This window comes from Equus caballus, chromosome 18 (assembly GCF_041296265.1).
Source record: "Equus caballus isolate H_3958 breed thoroughbred chromosome 18, TB-T2T, whole genome shotgun sequence".
In the NCBI taxonomy this organism is placed as follows: domain Eukaryota; kingdom Metazoa; phylum Chordata; class Mammalia; order Perissodactyla; family Equidae; genus Equus; species Equus caballus.
In genome coordinates this window covers 10,219,123-10,235,631 of record NC_091701.1, presented here as the reverse complement: position 1 = coordinate 10,235,631, position 16,509 = coordinate 10,219,123, and the positions used below count along the sequence as shown (strand labels likewise).

Here is a 16,509-nt window from a genome sequence, read left to right as displayed (position 1 = left end):
CCCAAGATGGGTACACCAAGACCTCGTAAATGTCACTAAAGAAACTCTTGTGCACATGCATCAAGAGAGGGTGCCATAAAAATGTTTATATAGCAAGGTTAAAAAAACCAGCAAACAAAACAAAACAAAAACCCTGGAAACTCACCAGATGGCCATCAATAGGAGATTAGATAAATGCTAAAACATTCCTATGGTGCAATACCACAGAGCAGTTAAGATAAATTCACTGGAGCCATCCTGTTTATCCATAGCACAAATCTAAAAAAAAAAAAAAAAAAGAGCAAGTTGCAGAAAGGTACCTGCAATGTGATAGCCTTCATATAACACTTAAAATATGAAAACAATACTAAATATTGCTAACGGGTACATTTATATATAGGAAAAACACAACAGGTGTGGCAATATAAGCACCAAATTCAGGAGGGAGGGAGGGAATGAGATCAGCTGGGCTGTACGAGGAGGTCATCACAGTTTCTGTTCTTGTTTGTGTGCCTGAAATACCTCACCAAAAGTAAGCAAACAAAAACAAAATAACTCCCGGTATTGTGAGATAGCTCCAAATTCCAGCTTTTGTAAACTCTTTTATTCAGTTCTAATTTCAGCCTACTGCTTCCAAAAAAGGTTGTCTGCCCTCAGCCTGGTGACACAATCAGTTTCTACCTTGAACCTCATGACTAAGACTCTCCCTTGTCTTGGGGAAGCCAAATACTTGCTTCTAGTTGGCAAGTCCATACAGGAATTTCTTCCCACTTTACAGCCAGTGTTTTCTTCCTAAAATATTCCAACCTGTTTGCCTAATTTTCAGAGAAAGGGGCATTCACGAGCTGGATACAGCAAACCTTTGGGAACATGGGTTTAGAGTGGGGGGTGTCAAATTTCCTCGTCAACCAGCTTTAAGACTACTGAAACGGAGTCAGGATTATCCAGTTCCAGTTCTGACTCTGTCCCTAGCCAGGAGTGCAAGACCATGGGTGAATCCCTGAACTGCGCGGGCCTTCGGCTTCCTCACAGTCAAACAGGGGTGGTGGAGCAGAGGTCTCTAAGGTCCCTTCCTGATCTAACTTTCCACGATTCTAAGGCAGGATTGATTTAAGGCTCTGTCAAACCTTCCTTGGCTCTGAAGTTTCTCTCTTCTCTCATCGCCATCATGCCGGCTGGATAAACACTGGTGATCTCAAATCTCTGGACTCGAGGGATGCTGTATTCTTCACATGCCTGAGTTGCAAGTACAAAGAGTCAATTTACCCCACCTGCCATCAGGCAAGTGTCCTGGCTGCTCCTCGGGGTAGAGACTAGCACTGTCTTTGTAACTTACACCAGCACTCGTCTGGTAAATCCCTTGAAGGGGCTCGTAGCCTCTTTGCGGTAAAATTCTCCTGCTTTCCCCTGCTTGGAAATAAAAGGAGTCTATTTTCTGAGGTATGGCACAATTACTTCCTGTTGATGGAGATACTGTATTATCAATGAACAAAGAGGGCCCATTAATAAGAAAGGTACGATCTTGCCTTTTGAATTTATACAAATGCCAAATATTAAGTTCAGTGGGAGTAAGAACGGTCAGCTTCTAGTCAAACCTGTCAGTTACAAGAGTTGGCAACTACCTGTTGCAGTCAGGAATTACAGGTTGAAAGCAAGTAAGGTCAGTTTAATTCACGTGGTGTTTAAATTCAAAAGAAAGGAGACGGGCAAGCCGAGTTTAAACATTACACAGTTAATAGCAGGGAGGGTGCCTCATCCCAGATGACTCAAAATGCCAGTGCAGTGTGGGAAATGATGGAGAGAAATGCAGTGCGGCCAAGTTCTTGAGAGAAGATAGTGCAAGGGAAGTTACATAGCTAAATCATGCACAAGCAAAGGCAAATTTGGGGAACTCACAAAATCCAAATACATTTGAGGATATTAGTTTAGTGACTGTGAACAGACTAATATTGTGTATTCTATGTTTATTTAGAAATTAGATGAAGCAATAAGAAAAACTAGAAAATATGGCATAAATATAAGTAGATTATCTGAAAAGAAGAAAAAGGACTTGAGTTATTGCAAACAGTAGAAGGCAAGAGAATTTCATCCAGGCATAGAAAGCTCTAAATAAGACTAAGCAAAAATATGGCAAATACACATCTTATAGTTTAAAAATTTGCTTTCTTAATGCATCATTTGACTTGTTAAACGGTAAGCTGGCGGAGTAACAGATTCCACCTCTATTTCAAGCACTACCTGATACAGTTAATGTGGCAAAAACAAAAACAGAAGAAACACAATTGCGCAATTCTGGAGTCATCGTCAAAGGTTCCCACGTATGACAGGCAGGCAGCACCCCGAGATTTACAGTCGATGGTCGGAATGATTTCATACTTAATGTAAGGGAACAAACACAGGCAGGAATGTGCTGCTGTTACTAAAGCAGACACAGTGGGGAAGTTTCACTTCCACATTCTCATCTAGCTGATGAACTCTTCTCACTTTGCCGGATGACCGTTAAGTGTGTGTGTGTGTATGTATATGATGGCCCACATGTCAAACTACTCCTACTTTTGGAAATATCTTTAAAACTCTAAATGACCTTGTTAAAATGGAAAGACTTAGGATTGCTTGAAATTATTAGAATAAATAAACCCTTCCAAATGAGAACTAGTCTAAATCAATATTCTACTTCTGAGAGTGGGTTTGTCATAATGGTGAGTTTCAGTTTTGTTTATTTGGTTTGGCTCAAGAACACTCCCTTCATTCCTTCTTAGTTTTCTTTGGCCCACCCACACCTACTAAGTGTCCCTTTTGATAGTCCATCATTGTAATAACTGTATAGTCTAGTAATTTCTGTTTTCCCTACTAAACTGACTCCCTTGAGGGTAAAAATTGTATCTTTTCAGCTCTGCATACCCAGGGGCAAGTCAAATTCTGGCAAAGGAGAGGCTATTAGATAATGGACAAAATGAAAGCCAATTGCTCCCTCACTTGGTTTTGCATGTCTCTAAATGGTTCTTTGCGTTTGGTTGGCTTGATTGTGCCGCTGGCACAAGAGTCCACTTGTGAATTGGCATGGACCAATGTTACTTGAGAGACCGCACTGATGGCAGTTCAAAAGAAAATCCCCAAACTAAAGCTCTATGTCAGGTTACCTACTTTTTGGCATGTGGCCTTTGTCCTTAGTAGATATAAGGAATGGTCTTCAAAACGCCTGAACAGATCCAGATTATGACACTTTGGGCAACAGGTAAGGTTTAAAGGGCTATTCAATCATTTCTTTTGCGTCAGAGCTGGCTACAGAACCACCTGGATTGGTCATGCTTCTCGTGGTAAGAAGGCTGACTTTCATACTGCCTTTGTTATTGAGAAGTGGGTTTTTGTAATATCAGTTTCACTAGTTGTGACTACATTGGAAACTGAAGTAGCCTCTCCATTAAATATGAAGTGACCTTGGTGCTTGTGACTAGGCTAAATGACTCATCTGGGTCACACAGTGAGTTGACAGCTATGAGAGCACCTCTGACTCTACCAGTTCTCCAGTAACTGCCATCAAGGTGTCTACAGAGGGGCACACCAGCAGCATAACACCTTGCCAGGTGGGGAAACCCATGAGAGGAAGGCCGACACCTGTATTGTCTCCTTCTGTGGATCATACTGACCAGGTACGTCAAGCAGAGAGTAATTGTACTCCAGGGAGTTGTTATGAACACGATTTAGCAAAGTAGTTTCTAATCTCCTTCTTTCAACATATACAAAAGACACACCCCGCCTTTGCCCACACTTTTCTGTAAAACACACCACTACTCCAGCAAAGAGACTACCTGTTACCCAAAAAGTGCAAATCCAGATTCCATATGGGCTATGACACAGACGTTGATAGTATGTATTGCTGCTGTTCTTCCTGAATCTTCATTTAAGTAGGCATAGTATATTTTCTTTTTCACTGAGATTACTGAAGAAGATTAAATAAGGCTATCTAATTAGATGTAAGTACCTATTACTAAAGTATTTAGGCTAACCTAGACTGGAAGATAATGCCTACCTGAATCATAGGAAGAGAAAGAAACCTTCTTACTCAGAATTTAGTGATTTCTGTTTGTTAGGGCATGCTGTCAAAAATACGCTATCAAATCGTTTAAGAATGACTTTTTAAAAAAATACATGTTTGCAGAATAAAATGAAGAATACAGACTTAAGTTAAAAAAATGAACCATAATTTTACCGCCCCGAGAGAATCACTTGCTAATATTTTGGTGTATTTGCTTCCAGAAAGCTTTCTATGCCCAAACCACACTTTCTATATGAACTGATACCTAAGACAGGCATCTGTCAATCAGTTGCTGAGTAAAATACAATCAGAATATAGATAACAACAGGTATGGCTGAAGATATTAATAAAAAATTATCCTCAAAACTGTCGGAAAAATCAAGAAAACCCATAAAAAACCCATAAAGTTTTTAGGCCCTTGGTATGAGATGGGAAGAATATAATGTCAGCAGTTCCTTTTTAATCCTCCTAAATCATATTTGGTAAAGATTAAGTCCACTACTTAAGTGTTTAGTCAGAGAACGCTAGAATAGCAAGAAACCTTAGAGGTTCGTGTATAGTCTATGCCCCCATTCTGTAGATAAGAAAACCCAGGCCAAACAGGAAGCATGATTTGCCAGGGATGCTCGGCTAGTTTGTGGCAGAACCAGGAGTAGATTCCATCTCCTGACTCCAAGGTTCTGAAAATAGTGTAGAATGTAGAGCTCACGATCCCAAGAGAACTTCCAAAGATCTCACGTACTACAGATTGATGGTGTTCACCTGCTCCACTTTACTTATTCTGCCTTCAACCAGACTCTTCCAGTTATAATAATGAACCTAGGCAATGGTCATCGATGACTGCCAACTTCATAAAAAGGGACAATTGGAAATGATGTGCCTCCTATGGATGTATGATGCACCTTTGCCAAAAAATTCAAACCAGGGGCTGGCCCCATGGCTGAGTGGTTAAGTTCACACACTCTGGCGGCCCGGGGTTTCCCTGGTTCTGATTACAGGTGCGGACATGGCACCGCTCATCAGGCCATGCTGAGGTGGTGCCCCACATAGCACAACCAGAGGCACCTACAACTAGAATATACAACTATGTACTGGGGGTGGGGGGGCGGAGATTTGGGGAGAAGAGAAAAAAATAAAAAGATTGGCAACAGATGTTAGCTCAGGTGCCAATCTTAAAAAAAATAAAAATTCAAACCTGAATCAGAATAAAGCATACAGCACTATCAAGTATCTAGGGGATAGAAGAACATGCTAGAGACTCCCAGGAACACAAACAGGAAAATCTAGAATGTGGGAAACCTAAAGGACAGATGACTTGGTGTCTTCAATAAATAAATATCAAGGAAAAATGAGATTGAGGGGGCAAATCTATGTAATAAAAGAGACCTAAGAGACAAATGAATCAAATGCAACGTATTGGCATTGTTTGGATCCTGATTTGAACAAATTATAAAAAACTTATGAGAGAGGTACATTAATACCAACCTTACAGAAATAAAAATGATCATAAGGGAACAACTGAATGCTGACAAATTAGATAACTTAGATGAAATAGATAAATTCCTAGAAAGACACAAACTATTGAAACTGACTCAAGAATAATTAGAAAATCAGAATAGTCCTATAACAAGAGATCAAATTATTAATGAAAGAACAAAACTACCCACAAAGAAAAGGCAAGGCCCAGATGGTTTTGCTGGTGAATTCTGTGAAACATTAAAAAAAGAATAAATGCCAATATTTCACAAACTCTTCCAAAAAGAATAGGAGGGAATACTCCCCAAATCATTCTGTGTGGCTGGCATTATCCTGTTACCAAAAACAAAGAAATTCCAGTAAAATTAGAGACTAATATCCCTTATGAATATAGACGCAAAAGTCTTCAACAACATAATAGCAAATAAAAATTCAGCAACAGATAAAAAGAACTATAACACCATGACTGAGTGGGATTCCTTCCAGGAATGTAAGGTTGGTTCGATATTTGAAAATTAATGTAATACACTATATTAATAGAAGAAAGGACAAAAAGCCACATGACCATCAAAATAGATACAAAAAATGGCTTTGACAAAATCTAAAACTCTTTAATGACAAAATACTCAACAAACTAGGAATAAAAGAGAACAAACTCCATTGGACAAAGGCCATATAGGAAAAGCCCACAGCTAACACCACATTTAAGGGTGAATGACTGAATGCTTTCCCACGAGATCAGGAACAAGACCAGGATGTCCACTCTCATAACTTCTATTCAACATTGTATTGGAGGTTCTAGCTGGGAAAGTCAGGGAAGTAAATGAAATAATAGGGATGCAGATTGGAAAAGAAAAAGCAAAAAAGTCTGTATTTTCAGATGACATGATTTTGTATACAGAAAATGCTAAGGAATCCACTAAAAAACTAACAAATGAGTTCAGTAAGGTTGTAGAATAGCAGATCAACATGCAAAAATTAATTATACTTCTATACACTTGCAATGAACAATGTGAAAATGAAATTAAGAAAACAGTTCCATTTACAATAGCACCAAAAATAAAACATATAGGGATATATTTAACAAATGAAGTGCAGAACTTAGATTATGAAAATTATTAAACATTACTGAAAGTAATTAAAAATGATCTAAACAAATGGAAAGACATTCCATGTTCATAGTCAGAAGACTTTATATTGTTAAGACGGCAACACTCTCCAAACTGATCTAAAGAGTCAATGCAATTCCTATTAAAATTACAATTACCTTTTCTGAAGAAATGGACAAACTGATTGGAAAATTCATATGGAAATTCAAGGAACCCCAAATAGCCAAAACCACCAGAAAACGAAAACAAAGTTGATGAACTCATATTTTCTGATTTCAAAAACTTACTACAAATCTATAGTAGTCAAAACGGTATGGCACTGGTGTAAGAATGCAGATATATATCAGTGGAATAGAATTTGGAGTCAAGAAATAAACCCAAACACTTATAGGCAATTGGTTTTACACAAGGGTGCCAAGACAATTCAATGGAGAAAGAATAGGCTTTCCAAAAAATAGTGGTGGCACAACTGGATAGCTACATGCAAAAGAATGAGTTTGGACCCTTGCCTCATACCATGTACAAAAATTGACTCAGAATGGATCAAAGACCTAAATATAAGAGCCAAAAGTCTAAGACTCTAAGAAGAAAACATTAGATTACGTAACAGTTTCTTAGAAAGATACCAGAAACACAGTGACAAAAGAATAAATAGATAAACTGGACAATAAAATTAAAAACTTTTGTGCTTTGACGGGTATCAACAAGAGAGTGAAAAGACAACCCATTGAATAGGAGAAAATATTTTCAAATCATATATCTGATAAGAGACTTAAATCCAGAATATATAAAGAGCTTTTATAAATGAATAATAAAAAAGACAACACAACTACAAAATGAGCAAAGGCTTTGAATAGACATTTCTTTGATGAGATATACAGGATGGCCAATAAGCACATGAAAAGATGCTTGACATCATTAGTCATTAGGGAAATGCAAATCAAAACCACAGTGAAATACCACTACACACCTAACAGAATAGGTATAATAAATAAGACAAATAATAACAAGTGTTGGTGAGGACGTGGAAGAAACTGGAACCGTTATACTCTGCTGGTGGGAATGTAAAATGGCACCTTCACCACGGAAAACATTCCGGCCATTCCTGAAAACGTTAAACATACACTTATCATTTATCATCAGCAATTCCATTCCTAGGTATATGTCCAAGAAAAATAAAAACACATGTCCACACAAAATGTTGTAATAGAGTGTTTACAGCAACACTATTTGCAATAGCCTAAAAGTACTTTGGAAAAACTCAATGTCCATCAACTAGTGAATGGATAAATATAAATATGAGGCATTACCAATAGGAGTACTGATAGGGTGTTACCGATACCGACATTGTAGGTGGGAAAGTATGAATTCTCATCTTTTTTTTTTTTGGAGGAAGATTAGCCCTGAGCTAACATCTGCTACCAATCCTCCTCTTTTTTGCTGAGGAAGACTGGCCCTGAGCTAACAGCCATGCCCAAATGCCTGTACTTTATATGTGGGACATCTGCCAAAGCATGGCTTGACAAGTGGTATGTAGGTCTACACCCAGGATCTGCACAAGTGAATCCCAGGCCGATGAAGCAGAATGTGCGAACTTAACCGCTGTGCCACAGGGCTGGCCCTTGAATTCTTAACAAAGTGCATTCTTTTACCTTGAGAAAATGTTTAATGCACTGCTCACTTTAATGGTTAAAGCAGATTGATGAAACAATGAAAAGCAAAAGGATATACTGGAGTACATGAGGAAGCCATTCGGTTTAAAACTAATTCGGCCTGACCTTGTTTTTCCACCAAGGCCTGATGTGGCCTGTTGAGCATGCATTGTACATCTGCTTTAAACGTTTACAATGTCTCAAAGCCAAGAATGATGCCCTCAAAGATGGGGATGCTGCCTCCCCCCATATCAGCATTTCTTTTAGGATAAGCATCTCTTCCCAGAAACTAAGGGTTAATTACAGACCTGCTGTGTTCACCTTGTGACCACTAACCTGCTGTGCCAGCAAAGCATCTCATGACTGTTGTAAAAGAGATATTCCTGTCCCATGTGATGTACATCCTTTGTTGCAAGACCGTGTGTAACACCTCTGTACACCCTGCTTCTGCAGAGTGCTTCCTTCCTTGGAGAAGGAAGCCCCCAGGCTACAGTCCTCAAAGCTGACTCACAGAATAAACTCATCCCAATTTTGATTTATAGATTATGGATTACTTGCCTGGACAAGATGTACAATCTATGTTTGATGGGCCATAAGTGAGGCTTCTTTAGTTCAAGCTGACTCTGTGTTGAACCAGAATAGCTACCCTGTATGTCCCAATATGTGAAAATCTCGTCAGTACTGAAGACTATTAAATTGTATAGCTTAAATGGGTAAATTGTATGGTATATGAATTATATCTCAATAACTGTGATAGCAAAAGAACTTTGAGACACAGACATTTGAAGATTGACAGGAATTACTTTTTACGTGTGTAGTGACGTTGAGGTTATATTGAAGCTGCGTACCTGAGGGTCACTGTAAATATTCAGTAAGAACAGGATTACCCTTTGACCTTGTTCCCAATAGCATCACAAATGAAAAGAAGTTAACCTTGTTAATTTGCTGTTTTCTTGTTTAACCTGAGGGGTGACTCAAGGGTCACAAGGATTTTTGAGCTTGTTTTGCAGAAGAAAAGAATGCCTTTAAGCAAGTTAGGATCACCAGATAACCAGCCCTCAGCTGCCACTGATGCCCAGAAGTCTGATTGCCCAAGGGCTTATCTGGAGTGAAAGAAACTCAATTTCCTATTTGTTTCTCCAAAACTCCTTCTCTCAAGCCCTTAGCTCTATAAAACCCCCTGCTCTCTCCTTTTGTTAAAGCAGATTTGAGAGAACCTATGTTGCCAGCTTCTTGTTTTGGTGAATTCGAATAAACTTTCTCCATCTCCAAGCACCATAGCTCAGTGATTGGCTTACTGAGCCCAGGGCACATGAACCTGAGATCAAGAGGTTCGGTATCTATCTTTGTAAGAAAAGAATCTTATCTCCTAGAAACGCTACAATATTTGTAGACGAAATAGTTAAAAAATTATTCTCTTGGGGCTGGCCCCGTGGCCGAATGGTTGAGTTCGCGCACTCCACTTCAGCGGCCCAGGGTCTCGCCGGTTTGGATCCTGGGTGCCGACACAGCACCGCTCATCAAGCCATGCTGAGATGGCATCCCACATGCCATAACTGGAAGAACTCACAACTAAAAATGTACAACTATGTACACGGGGCTTTGGGGAGGAAAAAAAAAAATTTAAACAAAAAATTATCTTGACCCTACCTATCTCTTGAAGAATCACCCCAATTTTCTGCCCCCTTACCCTTACAACCAAATCTTCCTCCAAAGTATCTACTCTTCCTCTCTTGAATTGTGTACCTACCATTCTCTTTTGAACCCATTCCAATCAGGCTTTCATCCTCACCATTACAGTCCATCAGCAATTGACTTGGCTGCTTTTCCTGGTTCCCTCTTATTTCAGTGGCTGCTCTTTCTGTCCACTTTGCTGGTTTCATTACCATCTCAACCCCTAAAGCTAGAGTGCTCTAGGGCTCGGTCCTTGGGTAACTCTTTCAAATTTGTCTACACTTAGAATCTAGATGATCTCATGGTTTTAAATACTCTCTACATGCTGATGTCTCCCAAATTTATATCTCCAGCCTGGAACCTTCTTCTTCTTCTTTTTTTTTGGTGAGGAAGATTGGCCCTGAGCTAACATCTGTTGCCAATCTTCCTCTTTTTCGCTTGAGGAAGATCGTCGCTGAGCTAATATCTGTGCCAGTCTTCCTCTATTTTCTATGTGGGATGCCACCACAGCATGGCTTGATGAGCGGTATGTAGGTCTGCGCCCAGGATCCAAACCCACAAACCCAGGACCGCCAAAGCAGAGTGGGCGAACTTAACCACTACATCATTGGGCTGGCCCCTGGACCCTTCTTCTTATACAACTTACAACTTATAGATATATAAGTGAGACTCATATACCTAACTGCCTTCTTGATATCTCCATGTGTTAATAGGCATTTCAAACTTAACATCTCCAAAATTTAATTTCTTCTCTCTTCCCATCCCCAACCTGCTCCTCCCAGTGTTTCTCATTTCAGTAAGGTACAATTCCATTTTTCAAATTGCTCAGGCCAAAAATCTTGGAGTCTTAGCTCATCTTTTTCGCACACTCTACCAAGTAACTCATCAAACCCTGTGTGTCATCATGTCTGAAAATATGGTGACACTTCACCCCTCCACTGCTTGCACGTTCCCCAGCCACTACCGTCTCACTTGGGAGTACTGCATGGCTTCCTAAGTTGTCCCCGTCTTGCTCCCCTATAATCTGCTGTCAAAACTCCCTACTCCCCTACATTCTATTCTCAAAACAGAAGCTACAGTGATTCTTTCAAAACAGAAGTCAAATCATGTACTTCTCTGCTCAAAACCTTCCAATGGCTTCCCATCTCCCCTAATAAAAGCCAAAGTCCTTACAATGCCCTTTAAGTCCCTACACAATTTGGCATCTTGTTACCTCTGACCTCATTTCCTACTTTTCCCCTCCTATTCTCTGCTTCTGCCACTCCGGCCTCCTTTCTGTTCTTACAATGTAGTAGGCATCCTCTTGCCTCAGAATTTTTGCACTTGACACTGTCTACCTGGAAAGTTCTTCTCCCGGATAAAGGACATTTCTTGCTCCCTCGCCTCCTTCAGATCTTTGCTCAAAGTTTGCTTCTTAGTGCCCCCTATCCTCAGCACCACTTTCCCTGCACCGCTTCATTTTTTCCCCAGAATACCTATCCTACTTGACAGAGTATGTAATTTATCTATTACTTTATTTTCTATCTCCTCTCCCTGAGAACAGGGACTTTCTCCTGCTTTGCTAAGTGTTTGGCACATAGTTGGTATGCAATATTGTTGAGGGTATGAATGCTCTTTATAATGCACTTATTCTCTCGGCCTCATTGTTTAACCGGCACTAGCTTCACGGGAGTTTGGCGTATATCCCTGAAAGAGATGAAACTGACTGAACAGAAACATCGTCCACTCACTCAGACTGTGGCGTCTATCTTCGTAAGGGAGCCCAAAGCACAGAGTGGGAAGTCTGGAGGTTCAGGTTTCAGCTGCAGCCTTGGTACCAATCAGCCATGGCTGGCAAATCATTTTCCTTTCTGGCCCTCAATCTCCTCATCTGCCAAGTGGAGATCGTTGCTTTGAACGATGTCCCGGGACTTCTGAGAACGTAAAGTGAAAGAGGAAGAGCTGAGTCGGGAACGATGTGCCTCACTAACGTCCGTATCACACACAAGGATGTACTTACCCAGCACTTTATACTTTTTAAAGGCAACGAACAGACCTGAATTCAAACCGCAGGGTTGTTAGGGACCTCGGAACGCAGTTTTGCTGTTAAGCCCCTAAGCATACCAGTGATGTGACAGTGAAAGCTCTTGATGTCAGCCTATTCTTTTACGTGTGAACTGTTTTCTTTCAATATCCTTGAACAAACCAGCAAACATCAGGGCCACGGATGCCCAGCTCCCATGGGAGTTGTTTCCTAACCACTTCCGTGTATGTGTGGTTGGTGGCGTCCCCTCAGCCCATCTGTAACCCAGAAGCTTGATTTTCTCACAGTAACATGTGGTAACATTTGGCTCACGTTTATTTTGGACTCAGTGACATATCGTTAATTTACACAAAGCAGTAGTACAAGGCCTGGCATATCTTACAGCCTCCATAAGTGCTTTCTATAAATGGAGCATGTAGTGACCTTCTAGTCCCAACAGCAGTCCTTCCACCATTTTTCTACCCCCAGTTGAGGATCTGAAACAGTATGGATTTCTCTACTTGGTTTCAAAAGCTTCCGCAACGTACGGAAAGCAGAGTTTCAAAGAGATATTTGACCACCCATGTTCATAGCAGCATTACTTACAATAGCCAAAAGGTAGAAGTCACCTAAGTGTCCATCGTGGTATGTACACACAATGGAATATTATTCAGCCTTAAAAAGGAAGGAAATTCTGACACATGCTACAACATGGAAAAACACTGAAGACATTATGCTAAATGAAATACGCCAGTTGCACAAAGACAATTACTATATGATTCCACTCATATGAAGCACCTGAATAGTCAAATTGACAAAAAGTAGAACGGTTGCCAAGAGCTGGCAGAAGGGGGTTAGGAGAAGTTGTTTAATGGCTATAGAATTCCACTTTTGTAAGAGGAAGAGTTCCTGAGATGGCTGCACAGCAATGTAAACGTACTTAACTCTACTGAAGTGTACACTTAAAAGTCGTTAAGACGGTAAATTTTATGTTATGTGTATTTTACCACTACTAAAAATTTTTTAAAAATCTCCATCCTATTTATCAAACCTGACTTTCCAGTCCTGTGGTTTGTCTTTTCCCCCCATTTCAGTTAGACTGCTGTCTTCAGCGAACTCCCAGTGTAACACCCACTCCCTCTCGAGCCTTTGTCCCACGGTGTTTCTTCTCTGCAATGCTCTTTCACCGTTACCATCCATTTCCAAAAAGTTGCTTGTGCTTTCGCCGGAAAGATCGGTTATCTTTTCCAGATCAAACCAGGAGTCACAGCCTCCAGGTCGTCCCTCCTCTTTGAGACCACACTCCTCTCTCTTTCCTGCACCAGAAAAGGGCCTACACCGGCTCTGTGTTTAATGCGGTGGCTGAGTCTCTCCAACTATCTCTTCTACGCGCAAGCATCAAGGGCAGCATCTCAGTTCTCCTCCCGCATCCCGCGCCCAACACACATGCACGCCAGCAGCACGGAGCTCGGCGCACAGAGGCTCCAGGGACAACTCGATGGTCCGCACGTCGAGATGGAGGAAGAGCGGTCTCTCCGAGGCCGCGGATAATCTCACACAAAAGCTTTCCACGGCAAATTCCGGCGAGCGCACGGGCCTGACGCGGCAACTGTGGTCCTTCAGCATCCTTTAAGACGGCCCCGTCACTCGCACCGTTTTCTACCCTCGGAAACCCTTCCCCTCGCAGCATCCGAGAGGAAAGCGAGCGGGAGGACGGAAGCAGCGCTTTTTGTGGAGATCCTCAAGGAAGAAGCAGACTCCAGCCGGCCGCCTCGAGGACCTCCGAGGCCTACACGGGCCCGCTCCGCTTGAAAAGGGGCAAAAAATCGTTAAAAATATGTGTTTCCGGCCGAAGCGTCCACTCTTACTCCAGACAGGAAGGGAGAACCGAGGCGAGCCCAAGGGCGGGAAGCCGCAGGACACAATTTCCTTCATTCAAATCGCTCGGCTGGGGGGGTGGGGGGAGAACCACGAGTAACCCGGAAGTGAAAGTCCGCTGCCTTCAGGTATTAGAGCCCGGACCGAAGGAGTTTCCGGCCAGACTTCTACCCAGGCTTTCCTGGTTCCACCCTAGCTCTCCTCAGCGCACTCCCGGCTTTCTGGTGCTCTACTGCCGTGGCGGTTTAGATCCGATCCTCCTTGCCCAGCCTGAGTTTTGCCGCAACTCCCCAGAAGGCCCTTCTGAACCTTGGCCACCCTTGTCTGACATAACCTTTACCCTACGGGTCCCCATCAGGGTCATCTGACGTTCGCCAGGAGGTGAAAGCTCCCGGGATTTGTATGTCCCGAATCGCAGGTCGGCCCGGCCGGCGCCTGCGCGGGGCCTTACCATAGAGAGGGAGCCGCCTCTCTGGTCCCGGTTTACACTCTCTATGGTACAGCCGGCTCGTTGGCGCTAAGGGGAGAAAGGGAGACCGCAGTGCGCAGGCGCTCGCGGCTGCTTTTTTTTTTTTTTTTTTAAATCCCCGCGCCGAGCGCTTAACCTCATTGGGGTGGAGGAGAAGGGGGCGGCTGTGTGGTCCGCAGCGGCAACGGTAGCGAATGATACGGCTGTAAGTACGGGGTTATGGTGAGGAGATTTAGGCCCCGGGCCCCTGCCCCCTCCCTCGCAAGTGGTGGGCGCGGAGTTTGGGTGGCGGCGACTTGCAGCGCTGTCACCGGCTCTTGGGTGCACTTTGGGGGAGGGGGCGGCCCTTAGGTGGGAGCCGGCTGAGGGGCGGGATGGGAGGGTTGTTTATCGAACCAGCCGGTCGCTGATCCCAGGCTGCTTTGCGGGGGGGGGGGGGGAGGGGGCGTGGGGTCAGCCCGGCTTTGTGTCCCCCTCCCTGTTCCTCTCCGAGAGCCCACCCCCGCCCCCTCCGTGACCCGAGGCTCCGGCCGGGTAGGAGACGCCGGCGGAGCCCGAGTGGCGTTTGAAAAGAGCCCGAGATTGCAAGGGGAGGCGTCGAGGGAGCGAAGCCCACGGCAAGTAATCCTGGGCGAGGGCCGGGTGTGGAGAAAGATCCAGAGGGAAGGGGTGCCGGGGAGGCGGGGTGCCGGGGAGGCGGGCGGCCGGGGCTCCGAGCCTGCCAGACAAAAGCGGAGCGAGCGGCGCCGAGCCCAGCCGCCGGCCGGGCGGCCTCGGGGGTCCCCCCGGTCCCTGCGGCCGCAGAGAGCTGCTTTCGGAAGCTGGGAAAGCGGACGAGTGCCGAGTTAAGCCTTGTGCAGCCTCCTCAAGTTGCCTTTGTTGTGCTTTGGTGCTGGCAGAGACGCTCTGACCAGGCTGAGAGTGTGGTCTTGCACGTTAGCCTGGGTGGGTACAATGGAGCTAATCGAATTTTGCTTTCCATTTTCTGAGCCGCTCGGATGAGTAGGTGGTTTTCCAGACTCTAACTTACTACATAATGTTTTTGAACAGTTGTGTTTATTTCTAAAGTTGAAAGAAATAGGTGGAACCCAAAAGCATGTTTTGTTGCATCTGGGTGAGTTTCTCTCTCGTGGGGTTCGTTCATTAAATACCGGCGGTTCGGAGAACCTGTGAGCTCTTTAAGCATGTTACTTTAATTTGTAGATGTGGCAGTAAGAGCTTCAGATTTTCTAGTCCTTTGGGAAGCAGTGATGCAGAAGAGTCAGAAGCGAGAAATAGCTGCATGCTGCCGTGTGCCTTGCACCCTATTCGGGTGCCACACTCTCGTATAAATTGTGGCTTTAGAAATTGTTGCTTTTATTATTATTATTACTATTAGTGACATTTACTGAACTCTTGGTATGGGGGATCCGGGACAGTGGGCTCCTTTTGCTCATCCAGAGAGTGGGAGAATAGTAACATTGATGCAGAGACTATGTGGATAGGAAACATAACACCACAGTGTTCCATAGTTACTGAGTATTATTTATTTTTTCCGAGTGCTAAGAAAGAGCTATTTGCGTATTCATTTTTGTCAAATTGTGTAGTTGTACCTTTTTTGGCAATTGTTAGTCGAATCTCAGTTTCTATAGTTCATAGTTTATCAAATAATGTGTAGCACTATTTTAGATTTTTAAAGTTCTTATTTTGATCGAGGAGTTTTCAGCCGTAGCTTTATGTTCTCCCAACTGAGATTAACCAAAGTCGGAAATCCTTTGAAGAGACTGTTGGAGGTGGAGGTGTCAGATGTTGTATTTCCATGTTACAATTTAAGTGGTAAATACAGAATAGACCTTTGGGAACTTTACACCTTAAATTAGTGTTAGAAGTGAAAACTCAGATCTCCTGGTGTGTCAGGATTTTGGCCACAGACTCAATTTTGTGTAAGAGAGGCAAGCCTTTCTTATACTAATAGGAAGCAAAAAGCTGAAGGTTGGTGTGTTATGCTTCAGTAACTACTGTGATAGAATCTCGTAAGTGTAGTTCATATGTTGGGAACTTGCTTTTAATAGAGCGAGATTCCAGATCCTTAAAATAGTTTGACAAGGATGTTCAGAAGTGATTGGCCGGAAGACCGTTAAGTTTATGGTTCAGATGTGTTATATTTTGTTCATTGGTTTTGGATTTGGATTTTTTACTTCAGTCTTTTGTTAATTTTCTTTTCTTGGGTGGCTCAGTGTCAGGGTTTATAAGTT

The 16,509-nt window shown here is 42.8% G+C and overlaps 1 long non-coding RNA gene and 1 pseudogene across 3 annotated transcripts in view; one reads left to right on the top strand and one right to left on the bottom strand.

The window, feature by feature from the left end:
* LOC102149442 (uncharacterized) overlaps positions 1-11,839 on the bottom strand; it is a 31,988-nt gene extending 20,149 nt beyond the window's left edge. Inside the window, exons 1-3 of one of the 3 annotated variants that reach the window (XR_011428153.1) lie at positions 11,657-11,839; positions 1,107-1,215; positions 146-258 (exon numbers count right to left, since the gene is read on the bottom strand). This is a non-coding gene — a long non-coding RNA (uncharacterized lncRNA). The remainder of the gene's footprint in view (positions 1-145; positions 259-1,106; positions 1,216-11,656) is intronic. The other 2 variants (XR_011428154.1, XR_011428155.1) reach the window with 2 other exon arrangements.
* A 2,141-nt stretch (positions 11,840-13,980) lies between these two features.
* The window catches only part of LOC138915141 (serine/threonine-protein kinase MARK2 pseudogene), a 53,396-nt pseudogene continuing 50,867 nt past the window's right edge, over positions 13,981-16,509 (top strand).